We start from the raw sequence: 17,937 nt of genomic DNA on the forward strand, positions 1-17,937 counted from the left end.
TCACAGCAACCCTACATACAATAGAACGAAATACTGCCTAGTCCTGCGTTATCATCACAGTTGTTGCTATGTTTGAGTCCATTGTTGCAGCCAGTCAATCCGTCTTCTTGAGAGTTTTCCTCTTTTTCATTGATCCTCTGCTTTATGAGTGTGATGTCTTTCTCCAGGGACTGGTCCCTCCTGACAACATGTTCAAAATACGTGACACAAAGTCTCACTATCCTCACTTCTAAGGAATATTCTGGCTGTACTTCTTCCAAGACAAATTGGTTCTTTCTTCTGACAGTCCATGGCACACTCAATATTCTTCACCAACTCCGCAATTCAAATGCATCAATTTTTCTTTGATCTTCTCTAGTCATTGTTTAGTTTTCTGATGCATTTGAGGAGATTGAAAATGCCATGGCTTAGGTCAGGATCACTTTAGTCTTCAAAGTGGCATTTTGTTCTTAAACACTTTAAAGAGGTCTTTTGTAGCAGATTTGCCCAGTGCAGTACATCATTTGATTTCCTTTTTTTTCTCTAGTTAACTACATCTAAAATTTAATATGCTATACTTAATCAACCATATGTCACCAATTTACACAGCCCTTTAATATAAAAAGGATTTTATATTTCCTACCACATAACCTATAAAAGGAACAATCTGAACACAAACACACCACATTTTGTAAAATGCATGTAATCTTAAGTAAGATCTTGATTGCCAAGGTTTAGAAGAAATAGAAAAAGATTACACAGAGAAAATTCTTAACGCAGGGTGAAAATAAACAACAAAAAGAGTTTTTTTTTTAATTCGAAGGTGTAACTGGATAATTAGATTTGTTTACAACCATTCTTGTGAAATACTTTAAAAAAAATACGACCAACTTCTTTGCAAATAGCAGACACATACCTCAACTCTGAGGACCTAATTTTCGGTGGGTAATGATTGGGCAGAAATAGGCAAGCTCACACAGGTAGATTAACTATTCAATGCTCAGTCAAAACTCCTTTTGTGGCCCCTGCTTCTTGACCAATTTCTATTTCCACTTCATTTTCTACTGTCTTGTTGACTTCCTGACCAACATCCCTGTTGACTCTATCTGCCTGAGCAGCCACTGGATCGGCCACCTGCCACTTGACCAGCCACTCCTCTGTCTGGAATTAGAAGATGTTGTTTCCATCATAGTATTCTTCAATTTCAGGTAATTTGGCTGGCACTGAGAGTAACCAGTCTGAATCATGCCACTCTGCCTTGTAACTTTTCTGATTCAGTTGTGGGAACATCAAAGCAAACACCCACATTTCCTTTGAGGAGGTACATTCTGGTAATTTGGGACACAGTGTTACTACTCAACTTTCTGTTAAGGTCTTTCCAAGCACAGCTGATATCCTGTATTTCTTCTGGGCTTTCCAGAGTCATGGTCACAAAACCTTATCAGAGGTGATCAAAGATTGTGATTCAAAACTTGATGCACCAGAGGAGTGGGCTAATGCTGCAGCCAAGGCATCCACTGCCCCTTTTTCTTCTATTAGACTCTGAGCTGATGGTCGGTAAAAATCAACAGCAGCATAAGAAACAGAAGCCAGAGACCAGATGGCATCCATGCTTTTAAATTTAACTAAATCCATTGTAGAAGGAACACCTACACGTTTAAAAACGATTCCTGCTTTTTGTTCCACATAACTTACCTGACCTCTTTCTCTTGATCGATAAAAATATATGCAAATCCCTGTCTGGCCAGCTCTACCTGTGCATCCAGAACAATGGATATAGGACTCAACTGCCGGTGAAGGAAAACTTTGAATCACGTGGTCAACCTCAGGAATGTCCAAACCATGGGTAGCCACATTAGTTGCCACCAGCACTTTAAAACTACCTTCTCTGAAGCCGTTCAGTGTTATTTCTCTTTGTGACTGTGCAATGTCTCCATGTAAACAGTGAGCATTCTGTTTTATGTGTGGATGCATGGCTATCACAGTTACATTTTTCTTAGTTTCACAGAAAATAAAAGCCCTCCCTTCAGCTCCACTAGAGACTTGAAGGATATCTCCAATAACTGCTGGTCTCTGAGACCAATGGCACTGGATGGTCAAATGTTCCACAGTAGTTGCAGCCTTTTGAGTCATTTTTTCCAACAAGGTCAACCTGCTCATATCTGGATTTCATGTATTTTTTTGCAACTTTGTATACCTACTGTGTGCAAGCTGCAGAAAAAAGTAAAGTCTGAAGATCATCTTCAGAACCAGTTTTGTAGGATTAGTGGGTAATAACTTCAACTTGCTCAGCAAAACCTAAATCTAACATTTGATCCATTTCATCAAGCACAACATGACAAAGTTTAGAAAGATCCAATCAGCCACTCTGCAGATGGTCTTCTATATGTCCAGGGATCTCAATGAAGATGTCAATACCATTTTGAATTATGATTAATTTGGCTTTGATATGATGTTCCACCATAAAAACTTACCACACTGAGTTTCCTATTTATATCTCTGAAGTCTGACTACTTGGTTTGCCAGTTCCCTTAAAAAAAAAAAAAAAAAAAACAGAACTCACTGCCATTGTTCTGGTTTCCTAGTGCCACTCTGACAGGAATACACCACAATGGGATGGCTTGAACAAACAGGAGTTTATTCTCTCACAGTTTAGAGGCTTTCAGTCCAAATTCAAAGTGAAAGCCCCTCAACCTTAGGTTTCGGCTCTGCCTCCTGCTCCAGGCCCTCTGGAGCTAGAGGCTTTTCTGCACTCAGGCAGCCTCTCGCTGCTGAGGCTGACAAGCCCAAGGTTGACAAATAAAAAGACACAGTCCTGATGTTACCGAACCACATGGCAGGCCGTTAATTCAAGTCCATTGAAAGTCCCAAGGTCGGCAGAGCATGGCAGGCTGCTGAACAATGACACGGCTACGTGCAGGGTTCAAGCGTGCCATAAGCTAGAGACCATTCCCAAAGCTGTTTCTTATATACGAGAAGCAGACCACATCCCTAAAGCAGCTACTCAGCTGCTTGTGGTAGGTCCCACCATGGAGTTGATTGCCAGTCTCATCATGGGGAGTAACTACCACTAGCTGCCCAGCCACTCAACCAGGCCCAGCCAAGTTGACACACAAACTTAACCACCACATCCATTGAGTCAGTTCTGACTCATAGTGACCCCTCCTTGGTTTTCTGAGACCGTATCTCTACAGAAGTAGATTGCCCAATCTTCCTTCCAAGGAGTGGCTAGTGGGTTTGAATGCCAGCCTTTTGGTTAGCAGTCAAATGCCTTAGGCACTAAGCCACCGGGGGTCGTGCCAGTTCCCTAGTTGGAGCCAAAATAAATACCTTTGGTGAGTGGCTTTTTAAAATTGTCTCTTGATTTCTCTGGAGTTTTTCGATCAAGGGGATGGCAAAAGAGAATGTCTTTCCTGTTCCTGTCTGTGCTTGAGCAATTAACTCTTTTCTTTCATATACAGGACCAGAGGTTTTAACTTGAATGGGAAAGAGATGTGTTAGCCCTCAACCTTTTAGAAGTTATTTAGTCTCTTCAGAAATAGGGTAATTAGAGAAGGCTCCTTCTTTCTATTCACCTGTCAGGGTCTCCTCTAGTTTATTATTACTTGATTTATGGGTAGAACTATCTAAGGATGACACTCCCTTTAATTTTTTTTCATATTCGTCAATATCTCCATTAGGCAGATCTTTCCTTCTTGACTTATGAGATCTAGAGAATTCATCTGAACGTTTATGGAATCCTTCCTCTGTGTCTCCATTTAGCTTCTCTTTTATTTTCATTTTTTCAGCCCTGGGAGCATCCAGGTCATCTGTAACACCATTTTCCCTTGTTTCTGATTCCTCATCCGAGTCATAATGATGCCTTGACTTCCTTCTATCACTCTTTTGCCACTCCTTCCTCTGACTCTCTGACTCCTCCAAGAGGGCCTCCAGCTCTAGAATGTCCCCCAGAGGAGTTTCCCAGGCATCACTTGCTGCCACTGTTGCCTTCTTCTGGGCATGATAGCCACCAAGAACCTAAGGGCAGTGACAGCATGAAAGGAAGCAGGGGCAGGGCAGCATGCGTCACTTCCAGGACACGCACTGCACTGGGGTAAGGGGTGGGGAGGATGGGACACACATCATTTGATTTCTTGACTGCTTCTTCCATGGGTGTTGATAGTGGATCCAAGTAAAATGAAATCCTTGACAACTTTAATCTTTTCTCTGTTTATTAGAATGTTTCTATGTTATTTACTTATCCAGTTGTGAGTAGTATTTTTCTTTTCTTTATGTTGAGGTTTAATTCATACTGAAAGCTATACTCTTTGTTAAGTGTTTCAAGTTCTGTTCGCTTGCAGCAAGCAAGGAGATGTCATCTGCATATTGCAAGTTGTTAATGAGTCTTCCTCCAATCCCGATTCCATGCTCTTCTTATAGGCCAGCTTTTTGGATTATTTCCTCAGCATACCCACTCAAAAAAAAAAAAAAAAAATTCACTTCCCTGGAGTCAGATCCAACTCATAGCAACCCCTCATTGGGTTTCCTAGGCGGTATCCCTACAGAAGTAGATCACCCAATCTTCCTTCCGAGGAGTGGCTGGTGTGTTTGAACTACCAGCCTTCTGGTTAGCTGTCAAATGCCTTAGGCACGGCACCACCAGAGCTCCCAGCACACAGACTAAGTATGGTGAAAGGATATAACCCTGACACATACTTCTCCTGATTTTAAATCTTGTAGTATCCCTTTGTTCTGTTTGAGTGACTGCCTCTTGTTCTTTGAACAGGTTCCACATGGGCATAGTTAAATGTTCTAGAATTTTGATTCTTTGAACTGTTATGATCCAGAGTCAATAAAACACAGGTAAACCACTTTCTGGTATTCTTTGCTTTCAGCCAAGATCCATCTGAATCAGCAATGATATCCCTTTTTCCACATTCTCTTCTGAATATGGCTTGCATTTCTGGAAGTTCCCTGTCAATATACAGGACAGATGAGTGACATAGATGAGGGAGTGCTACCAGCATTTCATCTGTTTGTTGAAACATCTTAATTGGTATTTCTTCAACTCCTGGAGTCTTGTTTCTTCCAATGCCTTCAGTGTAGCTTGGACTTCAGTTCTTGATCCTAACATGTTTGAACATTGACCAATTTTTTTTTTTTTTTTTTTTTTGGTACTGTAATTCTAGGTATTCCTTCCATCTTCTTTTGATGCTTCTTGTGTTGATCAATATTGTGTGCATAGAATCTTTCAATATTCCAACTTGAGCCTTGGATTTTTTTCTTCGGTTCTTTTAGCTTGAGAGATGTCAAGCATGTTCTCTTGGTTTTCTGACCCGAGGTATTTGCACATTTCATTATATACTTTGTCTTCTCCAGCTGCCTTCTCTTCAGCTCTGTTACTTTATCATTTCTTCTATTTGCTTTAGCTACTTCATATTCAAAAGCAAGTTTCAGAACCTCTTCAGACATCCATTCAGGTCTTTTCTTTCTTTCCTGCCTTTTTAATGACCTTTTGCTTTCTTCACGTATGATGTCCTTGGTGTCAAATTATCATAGCTATGGAAAATGATGGGAGCTCTGGTAGCGTAGTACCTGAGGTACTTGACTGCTAACCAGAAGGCTGGTGGTTCAAACTCACCAGCCACTCCTCAGAAGGAAGGTTGGGCAATCTACTTCCATAGTGATACTGCCTTGGAAACCCAAAAAGGGGTCAGTATGAGTCAGATCCCACTCGACAGCACATAACAACAACAACATGGAAAATGTTAGAGAAGGGAAAAAGAACTTGGTTTTCAAGTTGCTGAAGTTTGTAACAAAATTGGAAATTGCGCCTCACAGCAATAATTCAACTCCTCTAGGCCTTAGTTGTCACTGAAGCTGTTGATCCTCAAAAATTCACTGAAAAATGTAAAACAAACTCTGCTCTGTAAACTTCCACCTAAAGCACAATTTAAAAAAAGAAAGAAACAAAAGCAGGGAAACATCACAAAATCATTATTGGTGACAGATCAGTTCATCACTGTTGTAGGTGGGATGACAGAAAAAGGGAAAAGACCATGATTACAAACTGAAGATAGAAAAGGGTTACAGGGTTGGTTCTGGGCCTTGACTACCTGTTTAGGTGGTGGTCTGGATAGTCTATGACTTATGACCTTGCCACTTGAGTCTTACAAAATAATACCAAACTATACTAAAATCCCAACCTTAATTTAAATCTGAAAAGGACACACTCAGGCAAAGAACCCTAGTTATTTGTATGAAAGTGATCTATTTTCAACCATACTCTTGAAGGCAAATTCCTCCTCCCCACGTTTGTCCTAGAACTTGTCTGGTGCATAGCCACAATGCTGGTTTAATGGTCTGAAAGAACCCACATGGCATCTGAAACTTAGGTCAAGCCTCAAAATGGACTTAGAGCTTCCACTGCAGACCACAGCTTTCCACAAACCCAAGTGCTTTAGAATTTAAGTTCTAATACAATTCAAACCATTGACCTTTTGGTTAGCAGCCAAATACCTTAACCATTACACCATCAGAGCTCTTTGCTTTATACAGTAGAGACTAGTTATTTCTGATGATAGGAAAAGTGGCATCTATTGTGGATGTAGTGAGCATAGCACAAGCAAAGTAATAAGCGTTTAAGCATGTATGGATGGGTATAGGCAAATCGCTATATGGGTAGGTACAGATGTGAGAATAGATAGAAGTATCTATAGGTACAAGTAAATTAAAATATGTGGGTGCAGGTACATATATTCATTGAAGAAACAAATACAGATACACCTCAGACATAAACTAACACCTCCCAACATTGGCTTTCTGGGTTTGAAAGTTTAAGACCATGGTCTCATGGGACAATTCACCCAACTGGCATAACATAGTTTGTAAAAATCTTAATCTGGATCCTAGAAAAAAAAATTCACTGAAAAAAAGGGGAGAGGAAAGTCTGGTGAGCTCAAGGACAAGAAATAGAATAGAAGGAGAGAGCATTCGAAAGTGAGTTCCAAAGGCCAGGAGACTGGATGAGGGAGGCTGAAGAAAGAGCAAGATTAAAAAAAGCAGATGGTATAAACTTCTGAAGGTCTGTCTATAAACAAGAATACATATTCTCCCCTGAAATGTCCATAGACTTTGTACTTAAAAATGGGGATATACTGATGAACTAAAGTTAGTCAGCTTCCTGGGATTCATAACACAAAAAACATCTATACTATCTTGAAACAGTAAAAATGACTATTTGCATATTTAATGCATTGGGGTTTTTTCACTTGTTCAGGTGGACCAAACCTTCACCTGAGGGATTTAAAACCCTTGTTGACAAGCCTGTATTGTGTTATGGGTGCCCTTTATTGACTTTGACCATTGGCCATAGAATATGAGGAGATGTATCTGAGGGTCAGTGACCCTAGGTAGGGCAAATGGTTAATGAGCTCAATGCTAACCAAAAGGTTGGTGAGTTGAGGGTGCCTCAGAAGAAAGGCCTGATCTCCTTCTGAAAAACTGAAGCACAGTTCTATTCTGACACAACATGGGTTGCCGGAGTTGGAGAATGCTCCACAGCACCTGCTTTGATTTTGGTTTGATCTGAGGATTACCTATCTGCCCCTATTGTGCTTCAACTATTCTATTTCTCTTTTATAGTCAGAATTAATCATCAAGCTGAGGAAGCAGCAGGGATCCAGGTAAGGGGAGGAACCCAGGCCCCACCCTTAAGCATCAGGAAAGGAGGGGAGAGGAAAGGAAAGCAATGGGTCCAGGACAGAGTAAGCAAGTGGCAGGGATCCAGGTAAGGGGAGGGACCCAGGACTCACCCCTAAGTGGCAGGAAAGTGGCAGGTATGCAGGTTAGGTGAGGGTGGAGAGGTTTCAAACAGCTAAGGGAGACAAACTGGTCTGTCAGTTTATTATACTGTGGTGGCTTGCATGTTGCTGTGAGGCTTGAGTCTGTGTCACTAGTGTTTCAAATGTCAGCAGGGTTGCACATGGTGCACAGGTTTCAATGCAGCTTACAGACTGAGACAGACTAGGAAGAAGGAAGAGGCCACTCACTTCACAAAGAATTGGCCAGGGAAAACTTTATGAATAGCAGAGAAACACCGTCTGATACATCACTAGGTAACTTTATGAATAGCCCGGAAACACTGTCCAACACAGTGCAAGAGGACAAGCCCCTTAGGTCGAAATGTTCTCAAAATAGTACTGGGAAAGAGCTGCATCATAAGAGTAGAACCAACATTATGGATATGGATAAAGTAAAGCTTTCAAGACCTCTATTTGCTGCTGTGGCATGACTCAAATTGAGGAGAAACAGCTGCAAACATCCATTAATAACTGGAACATGGAATGTATAACGCATGGATCTAGGAAAATTGGAAGTTGTCAAAAATGAAATAGGATGCATAAAGATTGATATCTAGGCATTAGTGAGCTGAAATGGACCAGTTTTGGCCATTTTGAATCAGATAACCATATGATCTACTATGCCAGGAATGAAAATTTGAAGAAGAATGGTGTGGTATTCATCATCACAAAGAATGTTTCAAGATCTGTCCTGAAGTACAATGCTGTCAATGATAGGATAATATCCATACGCCTAAAAGAAAGACCAGCTAATGCTACTATTATTCAAATTTATGCACCAATCACCAAAGCCAAACATGAGGAAATTGAAGATTTTTATCAACTTCTGCAGTCTGAAATTGACTGAACGTGCAATCAAGATGTTAATTATCACTGGTGACTAGAATGCAAAAGTTGGAAACAAAGAAGAATCACCAGTAGTTGAAAAATTTGGCCTTGGTGACAGAAATAATGCTGGACATTGCATGATAGATTTTGCAAGACCAACGATTTATTAATAGCAAATACCTTTCTTCAACAACCCAAATGGCAGCTATGCACATGGATTTTGCCAGATGGAATACACAGTAATCAGAATGACTACATCTGTGGCAAGAGGCAATGGAAAAGTTCAACATCTTCACCCACTACCAGGCCAGGAGCTGATTGTGGAACAGACCATCAACTGCTCATATGCAAGTTCAACTTGAAGTTGAAGACAAATAAAACAAGTCCACGAGAGCCAAGATATGATCTTGAATATAGCCCTCCTGAGTTTAGAGACCATCTAATGAATAGATTTGATGCATTGAACATCAATGACTGAAAACCAGAGGAATTGTGCAATGACGTCAAGAACATCATCCATGAAGAAAGCAAAAGGTCATTAAAAAGATGAGAAAAGAATGGATGACAGAAGAGACTCTGAAACTTGCCCTTGAGGGGAGAGTAGCTAAAGCAAATGGAAGAAATGACAAGATAAAGGAGCTGAATAGAAGACTTCAAAGAGCAGCTCAAGAAGATAAAGCCAATTACTATAATGAAGTGTGCAAAGACCTGGAATTAGAAAACCAAAAGGGAAGAACATGCTCAGTATTTTTCAAGCTGAAAGAACTGAGGAATAAATTTAAGCCTTAAGTTGCAATGTTGAAAGATTCTAGAGGCAAAATATTGAATGATGCAGGAAACATCAAAAGAAGATGGAAGTCACTGTATCAAAAAGAACTGGTAGATCTTCATCCATTTCAGGAGGTGGCATATAATCAAGAACCAATGGTATGAAGGAACAAGTAGAAGCTGCACTGACAAAATTGGTGAAGAACAAAGCTCCAGCAATTGACGGACTACCCACTGAGATGTTTCAACAAACAGATGCCCGACTGGAAGCACTCACTCAGTTATGCCAAGAGATTTGGAAGACAGCTACCTGGCCAACTGACTGCAAAATATCCATATTTGTACCCATTCCAAATAAAGGTGATCCCACAGAATGTGGAAATTATAGAACAATATCATTAATATTGCACACAAGTAAAATCTTAATGAAGATAATTCAAAAATGGTTGCAGCAGTATATTGACAGAGAACTTCCAGATGTACAAGCTGGATTCAGAAGAGGATGTGGAACAAGGGGTATCATTGCTGATGTTGATGGATCTTGACTGAAAGCAAAGAATACCCGAAAGATGTTTACCTGTGTTTTATTGACTATGCAAAAGCATTTGATTGTGTGGATCCTAACAAATTGTGGATAACATTGAGAAGAATGGGAATTCCAGAACACTTAACTGTACTTATGAGGAACCTGTACATAGACTAGGAGGCTGTTGTTTGAACAGAACAAAGGGACATTGCATGGTTTAAAATCAAGAAGGGAGTGCGTCAGGGTTGTATACTTTCACCATACTTATTCAATCTATACCCTGAGCAAATAATACGAGAAGGTGGACTATATGAAGAAGAACATGGTATCAAGATTGGAGGAAGAATCATTAACAACCTGAGATACAGTGATGACACAACTTTACTTGCTGAAAGTGAGGATGACTCGAAGCATGTACTGATGAAGATTGAAGAATACAGTCTGCAATATGGATTACATCTCAATATAAAGAAAACAAAAATTCTCACAACTGGACCAATAAGCAGCATCACAATAAATGGAGAAAAGATTGAAGTTGTCAAAGACTTCACATTGCTTGGTTCTACAATTGATGCCAGTGGAAGCAGCAGTCAGGACATCAGATGACGTATAGCACTAGGAAGTGGGCTGCAAAGGACGTCTTTCAAGTGCTGAGGAGCAAAGATGTCTCCTTGAGGACTAAGGTGTGCCTGACATAAGCCATGATATTTTCAATTACCTCATATGCTCATATGTATGTGAGAGCTGGACAATGAATAAGGAAGACTGAAGAATTGATGCTTTTGAGTTGTGGTGCTGGTGAAGAATGCTGAAAGTATCATGGACTGCTAAAAGAACTAACAAATCTGTCCTGGAGGAAATGCAGCTGGAATGTTCCTTGGAAGCAAGAATGGTCAGACTTCATCTCACCTACTTTGGTCATGTTATCAGAAGGGACCATTCTCTGGAGAAAGATGTTATGCTTGGTAAGGTGGAGGGTCAACAAAGAGGGGAAGGCCCTCAGTGAGATGAATTGACACAGTGGCTGTGGCGATGGGCTCAAGTACAGCCGGGATCACAGAGCTGGTGAGGGACCAGTTTTGTTCTGCTGGGCATAGGGTCACTATTGAGTCAGAGACAACTCGACAGCACCTAACAACAACAACAACAATCATCAAACCTACACTCTAAATCCCTTTTCTGTTTGCTATGGATCCAGAAACAGCAAAGTAATAGTTTCAGTTTCCAATTCAGTGGAATCTTTAATGTGTTCCTTGACACACTTTTCATTTGGATTCTAAATCCTCAGGCCATTCTTCTAAGCAAGGTGGACAATGAGATATACTGATTAGAATTCTGGTCCTAGGAAGACTTTCAATTGTTCTTCAAGGCCACTTCTAAGTGAGTGGAACTTGCAAAATAGTCCAATCATGCTACAATCTGTGTATTAGGGGAAAGTAATCTGAAAACCAGTCATGAACACTTTCTTCCTCAGTCAGCTGGTCACAAGAAGTTTCCCATGAGGGCACATGTGTGGACTGGGGGATGATTACTCTCTTCTAGCTCATAAAATAAGAGAAAGTGCACTTCACAACACTAACACCAGTCACAATGGTGACTCCATCCCTTAGAGGGAGGGAAAATCTGATGCCTAGACAGCCAACTGTCGGGGTTAGAAAGTCCTCTTTCATTAAAAGTTATTAATAAATAAATAAAAATACTGCATTCTTCCAGTGAGAAAGCAGAATAGGCAGACAAGCTACACAGACCTTCAACAAAAAGAAACTAGAAACCAATTGAAACAAATACAGAAAAAATCTTGGGACCCTGAGCTCTGAAGGAAAGGATAAAGAAGTGAATTAAATACTGACCAGTAGCAGAACCTGAATGAAAACAGCAAATAAGGAGACAGATGGAGCTGTGGACTGTCAGCTGGGGATGGCATGGGAATTTTGAGTATTTGTAAGCAGCATTCCGATCTGCAGCAACCTGACAATTAGCTCTGCTTGCTGAGGACTGCACAGACAACTGCTTGGAGGCTGATAACCAGAAAAGTATGACATTCCCCTTGTTTCCCTTGTACTCCACATCCTCCCTGTGAATGGAAGTGTGGCCATCCCCCAACCCCACTCACCTTCTGGACTGGAGGAATTGCATCCTGATCCTCATGCCCAGCCACCAACTGCCTTTGGGGGTAGGTCAGGAATTTTCCCAGGACTAGGTTCCCAGCCATCTTTTGGGTGTAGGAATTTTTTCTGAGACCAGATACCCTACAGCCAGCCACTTCTGGGACAACAGGAACTTTTTCTGGGAACAGGACCCTGTGCCCTGTTGCATTTTGAGACAGCAGGAGGTTTATCTGGGACCAGATACCCTGCTCACAGCTGCTTTTTGAGCCAGCAGGAATTTCCACTGGAACCAAGTGCCTTGTTTCCAATAAACTTTTGGACCAGCAGGAACTTTGTCTGTGTCCAGATGCCATGCACCCAGACACCTTTTGGACCAGCAGGAACTCATCTGAGATTAGGTGCCCTGCCCCCCAGTTGCCTCCTAAGTAGACCGAAACTAGTTCTGAGATCAGACACATTGTTCCCAGCAGCATTTTGGGCTGGCAGGATCTTTTACTGGAGGAAGGCACCCTACCCCAAGCCCCTTTTTGAGATAAACCAAATCAAAGCAAACTCACTGCCGTCGAGTCATTTCTGAGTCATAGAGACCTCCATTGGGTTTCCAAGGATGTAAACCTGTACAGAAGTAGTCTTCCACAGAGTGGCTGGTGAGTTTGAACCACTGACCTTCCAGTTAGCAGTCAAGTGCCTTATCCACTATGTCACCAGAGTTCCTTTCCTTTTTGGGATAACAGGGACTTTTTCTGAAAGTAGGGGCCCTGTGCCCAGCTGCCTTTTGGAACAGCAGGAACTTTTTCTGATAGCAGATGCCCTTTCTCCAGTTACTTTTTGGTAAGCATTCTTTCTGTAACTAAGCACCTTGGTCCCGCTGCTGTTTGGCAAGCAGGAACTTTTTCCAGGTCCATGTGCCCTGCCCTCAGCCATCATCTGGGTCAGCACGAACTTGTATGACATCAGGCACCCTGCCCCCAGTAGCCTTCTGAGTAGACAGGAACTAGCACCAGGACCAAGTGCCCTGTTCCCCACTGACTAGCTGGCCAGCAGGAACACAACCCAAGTGCCCTGCCTCCCACCAGTTTTGGTTTTGCTTGTTTGTTTTTAAATTATTCTCTTTTTTCCTCCTTTCTTTCTTTCTACTTTTTTATCTTTCCCTACTCTAGTTCTTATTTTGTCATCCCCTCCCTTTTCTGGCCCCCTTCTTTTTCCTTTCTTTTCTTTTCTCTTTTTTTTCTTCACATACCTTGTTTTTCTTTTTGCATTTTTTCTTTATTATTATTTTTCTCTTGCTGTTTGATCTTCTCCACCTCCACAGTTATTGCTTTTAATTCTTTGTCATTCTTTTGCTTTTTTTCTTTTATTTTTCTTTTCATTTATTATTTTTTCCTTTTGCAGTTTCTTTATGCTGTTTTTATTTTTTGTTCTCTTGTTTATTTTTTGGTGGTGTTGACTTTTTTTTTTTTTTTTTTTTACTTTTTGTCTCACCAAGTGGGAGATAGCAACTGTGGCCACATGACCTAACCATATCCACACCTCCTGCAGCCCTATCCAATGGGCAAGGACTAACATATGTTTCTGCACCAACTGACCAATGATAGATGGCAACCAATACCAGCCCAACTCATCATCAGCCTCTCTACACAATGATTTAACAGAGATCTGTGCACACATTCTCATTCTCTATCATACCCACCAGGAGAAAGGTGGTGAGTGCCTAAGTGATGCCAAATTAGCAAACAGAGTGGCACACCAGCCCAGCTTGCTCAAATATATCAAAACAAATAAAATAAAAAAAACAACCACAAAACTTGGTGAATCATGCCAACATACAATCACCAATTTAATATAAACACAATGGCATCACAATGTCCCAGAGACAACTGGCAACCTCAGTTCACACAAAGAAGAAAGATAAAATAGTACAGATAGGGGACCAGAACACAGAGCCAGAAAACCTCCCTGAGGAAGAATTGGCCCTGGAACTACCTGATAAAGAATTCAAAAGAATTACATTTAGGTATCTTCAATGGATTGAAAGACACATAAAGGAAAACACTGACAAAATCAAGAAAAATACCAACAAAATTAAGGAAAACAAAGAAAAAATTCTAGAATGATTTAGGAAAGTACAAGAACAAACTGAAAAAATAAATGAAAAATTAGAAATCATATAAAAACAGCAAATAAAAATCCAGGAGATTAATACTGAGATTTCAGAAATACATAACACATTGAAAGAGTAAAGGAATAGAATTGAATCAATGGAAGATGAATTAGTGAGAATCATGACAAATCTCTCAATACTACTTGATTAAGGGATCATCAGAAAAATGATTTTTTAAAAAAAGAAAGTCTAAGATTTATGTGGGACACCATCAAAAGGAATAACTTACAGAATAGGAAGAGATAAATAAAACTACAGAGAAATTTGTCAAAAGAGAATTGCCTTAATATGATGAAAGATGAGAAGATACCCATTCAGGAAGTTTAGTGAGCCTCAAACAGGATAGACTGAAAAAGAAAATCACCAAGATATATGTGGTAGTTAAGTTGTCTGTCAATATGGCTGGGCAACTGGATTTAGTTATTCCCCATGATGAAACTGATAATCAACTCCATGGTGGAATCTGCAGTGAGCAGCTGACTGTCTTAGGGATGTGGTCTGCTTCCAGTATATAAGGAGAAGCTTGGAGAAAGTCTCTGAGCTTTTTGGCACACTTGGACCCTGCATGTAGCTGAGTCTTCATTCAGCAGCCTGCCATGTTTCCTGCTGATCTTGGGACTGTCTCTGAACTTGAACTAGTGGTCTGCCATGTTGTTTGGTATTCTTGGGACTGATTATTTTATTTGTCAATCTTGGGTTTGTCAGCCTCAGCAGCCAACAGCTGCCTGAGTTAAGAAAAGCTGTTTCCTTCAATGGGCTGGGAGCAAGAGGCAGAGTTGAAAAGCAAGGTCGATGGGCTTTTACGCAGCCCCTAGAGCTGGCACTTTGAACTCAGATTTCTAGCCTCCTAAACTGTAAGAGGGAGCTCTGGTAGCATAGTGGCTAAAGCACTTGACTGCTAACCAGAAGGCTGGAGGTTCAAACCCACCAGCCACTCCGTGGAAGGAAGGTTGGGCAATCCTACTTCCGTAGTGATACTGCCTCGGAAACCCAAGGAGGGGTCGCGACAGCACATAACAACAAACAACAACAAACTGTAAGAGAATAAATCCCTGTTTGTTAAAAACAACAATTTGTGGTATCTTCTGTTAGAGCAGTACTAGAGAACCAAAACAATATATCATAATCAAACTTACCAAAACCAAAGATAAAGAAAGAGTCTTGAAAGCACCATGGGAAAAATGAAAAGTTGCCTGCAAAGGTCAACCAACAAGACTAAATTCTAATTTCTCAGCAGAAAGCATGCAGGTGAGAAGGCCATGGGATGACATTTATAAAACCCTGAAAGAAAAAAGTTGCCAAAAAAGCATTATATACCCATCAAAATTATACCTCAAATATAATGGTAAAATTAAGACATTTCCAGACTAGCAGAAAATAAGGGATTTTTTTAAAAAACAGACCAATCTTACAAGAGATGCTAAAGGGAGTCCTCTGGACAGAGAACGAACATCAGCAGACAACTGATGATTAACACACATAATGACATAACCCAATTACCAACCCTGATACAGAAGAATTCGAAGTAAAATAAACTTACAAGACTGTAACAGGGACCAAGAAACATCCGTTGGTAAATGAGAACAACTTCAAACCAAACGGAAGGAATAAATAGTGTAGGTTCAGAACTTCCAAAGGGAGAGGACGTGAAGATGATTTTGAGACAGAACAGATTGTTTTAAACTTGGGAAGAAAATTTTAAAATCACAAGATAACCTCAAAGAAAATTAATAAACCTTCTCTTCAAAATAGAGGAATGGCACAAATATTTAGCTAATATTAAAACAATAGCAATGAAAGAAATGAATTTAAAAATTCATAAACAAAAAGAGCTCAGCAGAGAAAATATTATGGAACAAAGAAATCAGCAACACCATAAAAAACACATAATAAAATGACAGGAATAAATCCATACTTGATGATTACATTGAATGTTAATGGATTAAAGGCACCAATCAAGAGTCAGAGAGTTGCAGAGTGAATAAGAAAACAATCCATCAATATGCTGTGTACAAGAGACACACCTTAGACACAAAGACAAAAATAGACTAAAACTCATGGAAATATGTGTGTGTGTATACACACACACACACACACACATACACCAAGCAAATGGCAATCAAAATAGAGCAGGAGTGGCAATATTAATTTCTGATCAAATAAATCTTAAGATTAAAAACCACCAGAATATATAATGATTAAAGGATCAATTGGACAAGAGGACTTAACCATAATAAACATCTATGTATCCAATGAAGTTGCCCCAAAATGCATAAATCAGACTTTAACAGAATTGAAGAGAAAAATAGACAACTCCATAGTAATAGCAGGAGACTTTAATACATACTCTCAATGAAAGCTGGAACAACTAGAAAGAAACACAACAAAGACATAGAATGACATAGAAGAATTCTTCATAGAAGAATGAAATGATACAATCAACCAACTTGACCTTATAGACATATACAGAGTGATTTACCCAACAACAGTACAATATACATTCTTTTCCAGTGCACATGGAATGCTTCCCAGAATAGACTATATGTTAAGTCACAAAACAAGACTCAATAAATTTTAAAAATACCACAAAGCATCTTCTCAGATCACAACACTGTAAAATGAGAAATCAGCAATAGGAAGATCAAGGAAAAACAAAAAGCAAACATATGGAAACTGAATAGCACCTTCCTTTAAAACTACTAAATAAAAGAAATGAAAAAAAAAAATTCTTTCAATCAAATGATACTGAAAACACAACATACTAAAATCTTTGGGACAGGGAAAAGCAGTGATCAGAGGACAATTTATAGCAATAAAGAATTTATAGCAAAAAAGAAGAAAGAGCTGTAGTCAACACCTTAACTCAACATCTCCATTAATTAGAAAAAGAGGAGGAAAAGAGCCTAGAGTCACCAGAAGAAAAGAAATAATAAAATTTGAGCAGAAATAAATGGAATAGAAAAACAATAGAATCAACAAGACTAGTAGTTGATTCTTTGAAAAAAATTAATAAAATCAACAAAACACTGGAAAATTTAAAGAAAAGAAGAAGATGTAAATAACACAAATAAGAAATGAAATGGACAACATCACAACAGAATCAATTAATAAATAAAAATAAAAAGGCCAATATCAGGATACTATGAAGTACTATACCCCAGCCAATTAGAAAACCTAGATGAAACAGACAGATTTATAGACACACTACTTACCTAAACTAACAGACTGAAGTAAAAATTTAAACAGACTCATAGCAATAGAAGAAACTGAACAGGTTATTAAAAAAAAAAAAAGCTACCAACAAAAAATGTCCTGACCCAGACAGCTTCACTGAAAAATTCTACCAAACATTCAGAGAAGAGCTGACACCAATCCCACTCAAACTATTCCAGAACATAGAAAAGAATGGCATGCTCCCAAACACATTTTATGAAGCAAGTATAACCCTCATACCAAAACCAGGCAAAGACACTACTAGAAAGGAAAACTACAGATCAATACACCTCATGAATATGACACAAAACTCTTCAACAAAATCCTAGCCAACAGAATCCTACAACACGTCAAAAGAATAATAATAATAATAATAATACATCATGACCCAGTGGGATTCATACCAGGTATGCAAGGATGGTGCAACATTAGAAAAACAATCAATGTAATCCATCACATAAATAAAATAAAGGGAAAAAAAAAAAACATGTGATCATACCAAAAGATGCAGGA

The 17,937-nt window shown here is 39.6% G+C and overlaps 1 pseudogene; it reads right to left on the reverse strand.

Moving 5' to 3' along the window:
* Positions 1-979: 979 nt before the first annotated feature.
* Positions 980-3,947, reverse strand: LOC103193364 (annotated as a pseudogene).
* Positions 3,948-17,937: the final 13,990 nt, after the last annotated feature.

This window comes from Orycteropus afer, unplaced genomic scaffold (genome assembly GCF_000298275.1).
Source record: "Orycteropus afer afer isolate SDZICR_OR568_19922 unplaced genomic scaffold, OryAfe1.0 scaffold00036, whole genome shotgun sequence".
Classification (NCBI taxonomy): domain Eukaryota; kingdom Metazoa; phylum Chordata; class Mammalia; order Tubulidentata; family Orycteropodidae; genus Orycteropus; species Orycteropus afer.